Here is a 4,995-nt window from a genome sequence, read left to right as displayed (position 1 = left end):
TAAATAAATAAATAAAAAGCAGAGACATTACTTTACCAACAAAGTTCTGTCTAGTCAAAGCTATGGTTTTTCCAGTAGTCATGTCTGGAAGTGAGAGTTGGACTATAAAGAAAGATGAGTGCCAAAGAATTGATGCTTTTGAACTGTGGTGTTGGAGAAGACTCTTGAGAGTCCCTTGGACTGCAAGGCGATCCAACCAGTCCATCCCAAAGGAAATCAGTTCTGAATATTCATTGGAAGGACTAATGTTGACGCTGAAACTCCAATACTTTGGCCAGCTGATGTGAAGAACTGACTCCTTGGAAAAGACATTGATGCTGGGAAAGGTTCAAGGCAGGAGGAGAAGGGGACGACAGAGGATGAGATGGCTGGATGGCATCACCGACTTGATAGATCTGGTTTTGAGCAAGCTCCGGGAGTTGGTGATGCATAGGGAAGCCTGGAGTGCTGCAGTTCAGTTGCAAAGAGTCGGACATGACTGAGCGACTGAACTGAACTGAATTTACCAGGAGATGGCATCAGATGCCACAAGTTAAGGCTTCAGTCCCACAACACTGTCCCACATCCCAAGCCCCAGCCCCAATTCAGGCACTAATCTCAAGTTTAGGTTGTTATTTGTGGCTCTAACATACTGGCTGTAAATCAGAAGTTTCTTCGCCCCCTCCTCCAGTTTGATTAATTTGCTAGAGCAGCTCACAGAATTTGGGAAAGCCATTTTACTTACTAGCCGGTTTATTATAAAAGGGTATTACTCAGAAACAGCCCAATGGGAGAGATTCATAGGATGAGGTATGGGGAAAGGATGCAGAGATTTCTTGCTGTCTCTGAGGACCACTTTTCCAGCACCTCCACAGATTCACTCTCTGAACCCTAGTCATTTTGAGATGTTATAGAGCTTTCATTACATAGGCATAATTGATTGAATCATTGGTCATTGGTGATTGAACTCAATCTCCAGCCCCTCTTCCCTCCCCTGAGAATGGGGTGGGGCTACTTTCAACCCTCTAATAGCGTTTTGTTCTCTGGCAGTTAGCCCCCATCCTTAGGTGTTTTCCAGAAATTACCTCATTAACATAAGGTCTGCTGCTGTTGCTCAGTTGTGTCTGACTCTTTGCAACCCCATGGACTATAGCCCACCAGGCTACTCTGTCCTTGGGGTTTTCCAGGCAAGAATACTAGAGTGGGTTGCCATTTCCTTCTCTAGGGGATCTTCCCAACCCAGGGATCAAACCTGGGTCTCCCACATTGCAGGCAGATTCTTTATCATCTGAACCACCAGAGAAGCACCAGAACATAAAGTCTGGTGTGGTTGAAAAGGGGGTGTTATGGCTATCAAAAGACACATTTATCACTCTTTTTTGTTGTTGCTGTTCACTCACTCAGTCATGTCTGACTCTTTTCCACCCCATGGACTGCAGCACACCAGGCTCCCCTGTCCTTCACTGTCTCCCGAAGTTTTCTCAAACTCATGTCCATTGAGTCAGTGATGCCATCCAACCATTTCATCCTCTGTCACCCCCTTCTCCTCCTGCCTTCAATCTTTCCCAGTATCATGGTCTTTTCCAATGAGTCGGCTCTTCACATCAGGTGGCCAAAGTGTTGGAACTTCAGCTTTAATATCAGTCCTTCCAATGAATATTCAGGGTTGATTTCTTTTAGGATTGACTGGTTGGATCTCTTTGCAGTCCAAGGGACTCTGAAAGGTCTTCTGCAACACCACTTTTAATTTCATGGCTGGAGTCACTGTCCACAGTATGAGGAGTAGAAGGATGTGTGCTCATCTTCTCTGCAAGAACACCAAAATCGCAACTAGCTACTGAACTGCTGTTACTGAGTCCAAGCTCACTCTGCTTGCTGCATGACAGGCCAGTGAATCTGAGCGAGGAGGTGCTGAGGCAAGGAAAATGACTTTAGTCGGGGAGCTGGCAGACTGAGAAGATGGCAGGCTAGCACCTCAAAATAACCATCTTATTGGGGTCTGGATACCAGGTTCTTTTATAGATCAGAGAGAAAGAAGCAATGAGGAACTGGAGTCAAAAGGCAAAATAGAGATGGAGAGGCAGTGGGGGAAGTAAAGTGAAATGGTCTTCAGTCTTCCAAAACATCTCCAAGGGAATGTCCAGCCTTTGGAAGGGGTGTGTTAATCTCCTGTATTCACAGGTGGTCAGGGACAAACTGTCCCCATGAGCTGAACTTTAGTTTACAGTCAAGCAGAGAGGCAGGGGCCTCCAGGCAAGCCATTGAGTATGAACTATAATAATAAAAGCAGTGAAAAGCAAGTCAAAGAAACAATTTCCAACATGGAGTCAGAATTGGCTTCCTCCCTGCAACACAACCATTGACAGGAGGATGTTGGAACCCACTGAAAAAAAGACACTCCACATCCAAGGACAAAGGAGAAGCCGAAATGAGACTGTGGGAGGGGCACAGTCCTGTTAAAATCAACCCTCATACCTGCCAGAGACTCTTGGAGGCAAAAACAAAATCTTGTGCACACCAGGATCTGGGGAAAGGAGAGGTGACCCCCATGAGAAATTGAACCAGACCTGCCTGTGAGTGTTTGAGGGTCTCCTGTGGAGGCATGGGTCAGCAGTGGCCTGCTGTGGGGACAGAGACACTGACAGCAGCAATCCTGGGAGGTGTGGTGTTCTCGCATAACTCCTCTTGGGGGAGTTCGTCATTAGCCCTACCACAGAGCCGCCAGGCAGATGATCCACAAACTGGAGAACAGTTACACCAAAGAGGTTCTTGCACTGCTGGGAAAATTCTAGGCCCCACAACAGACTTCCCAACCTGGGGATCTGGGAAAGAGACTGGGAATCCCCAGTGAATCTGACTTTGAAGGTCAGCGGGATTTGATTATCACTCTTATCACTTAGGAAATCCTAAGGGTTTTGGGAAAATGGAAGAAGATCATGTGTATATATATATTTGTTTTATAAATCACAATATCACAAACTAGCCAAAGCAGCAACTTTCAGCAGTCGTGTTAATGATACTTCTTAGTTTATCTATTCTCTTTTTTAAATGCAGATTTTTACATGTACATTTTCATAAATGTTGATAAATTTGTTTGACCCCAGGTAAAACATAGAACATTCTCATCATCCCAGGAAGTTCCTTCAAACTACTTCCCACTCAAAATGACCCACCCAGAAGCAAACACTGTTCTGATATCTTTTGCTGTAAATTAGTCTTGCCAGTTCTAAAACTTGATATAAATGGAACCATGTAGTATGTACTTTTTTGTGTCTAATTTCTTTCCCTCAACATGATATTTATGAAATTAATTCTTTTGTATTAATTTTATTTAATTAATTTGAATTTAATTCTTTTGTATAATTTTGTCTGTGTATTGATATTTCTTTTTATTAGTGTATAGTATTTTATTGCACAAATGTAAAATGTTTATTCATTCATCTGTTGATGGACATTTGGATTGCTTTCAGATTGTGGTGCTGGAGAAGACTCTTGAAAGTCCCTTGGACTGCAGGGAGATCAAACCAGTCAATCCTAAAGGAAATCAGCCTTGAATATTCATTGGAAGGCTTTATGCTGAAGCTGAAGTTCCAGTACTTTGGCCCCCTGAAGCAAAGAGCCGACTCAATGGAAAAGACCCTGATGCTTGGCAAGATTGAAGGCAGAAGGAGAAGGGAGTGGCAGAGGATGAGATGGTTAGGTAGCACCACTGACTCAGTGGATGTAAATTTGAGCAAACTCTGGGACATACACATAGACATTATTGGCTATGCCAAAGCCTTGATTGTGTGGTTCACAATAAACTGTGGAAAATTCTGAAAGATATGGGAATACAAGACCAGCTGACCTGCCCCTTGAGAAACCTATATGCAGGTCAGGAAGCAACATTTAGAACTGGACATGGAACAACAGACTGGTTCCAAATAGGAAAAGAAGTACGTCAAGGCTGTATATTGTCACCCTGCTTATTTAACTTCTATGCAGAGTACATCATGAGAAATGCTGGGCTGGATGAAGCACAAGCTGGAATCAAGATTGCAGGGAGAAATGTCAATAACGTCAGATATGCAGATGACACCACCCTTATGGCAGAAAGTGAAGAAGAACTAAAGAGCCTCTTGATGAAAGTGAAAGAGGAGAGTGAAAAAATTGGCTTAAAGCTCAACATTCAGAAAACTAAGATCATGGCATCTGGTCCCATCACTTCTTGGCAAATAGATAGGGAAACATTGGCTGACTTTATTTTTCTGGGCTCCAAAATCACTGTAGATGGTGATTGCAGCAGTGAAACTAAAAGGCACTTACTCCTTGAAAGGAAAGTTGTGACCAACCTAGATAGCATATTAAAAAGCAGAAACATTACTTAGCCAATAAAGGTCCATCTAGTCAAGGCTATGGTTTTTCCAGTGGTCATGTATGGATGTGAGAGTTGGACTATAAAGAAAGCTGAGCACTGAAGAATTGATGCTTTTGAACTATGGTGTTGGAGAAGACTCTTGAGAGTCCCTTGGACTGCAAGGAGATCCAACCAGTCCACCCTAAAGGAGATGAGTCCTGGGTGTTCATTGGAAGGACTGATGTTGAAGCTAAAACTCCAGTACTTTGGCCACCTGATGGGAAGAGCTGACTCATTGGAAAAGACCCTGATGCTGGGAAAGATTGAGGGCAGGAGGAGAAGGGGACAACAGTGGATGAGATGGTTGGATGACATTACCGACTTGATGGACATGGGTTTGGGTGGACTCCGGGAGTTGGTGATGGACAGGGAAGCCTGGTGTGCTGCAGTTCATGGGGTTTCAAAGAGTCAGACACGACTGAGCGACTGAACTGAACTGAACTGGGACATACTGGAGGACAGAGGAGCCTGGCGAGATACAGCCCTGGTGTTCACAAAGAGTCAGACACAACTTAGTGACTGAACAGCAACAATAACAACTTATTATGAATAAAGCTGCCATGAACATTGGATCACAGATATTTTGGTGGGCATTCTTTTATTTCTCTTGAGTAAATACC

This window comes from Cervus canadensis, chromosome 4 (assembly GCF_019320065.1).
Source record: "Cervus canadensis isolate Bull #8, Minnesota chromosome 4, ASM1932006v1, whole genome shotgun sequence".
Taxonomy (NCBI): Eukaryota; Metazoa; Chordata; class Mammalia; order Artiodactyla; family Cervidae; genus Cervus; species Cervus canadensis.
This window is presented reverse-complemented; position numbering follows the sequence as displayed.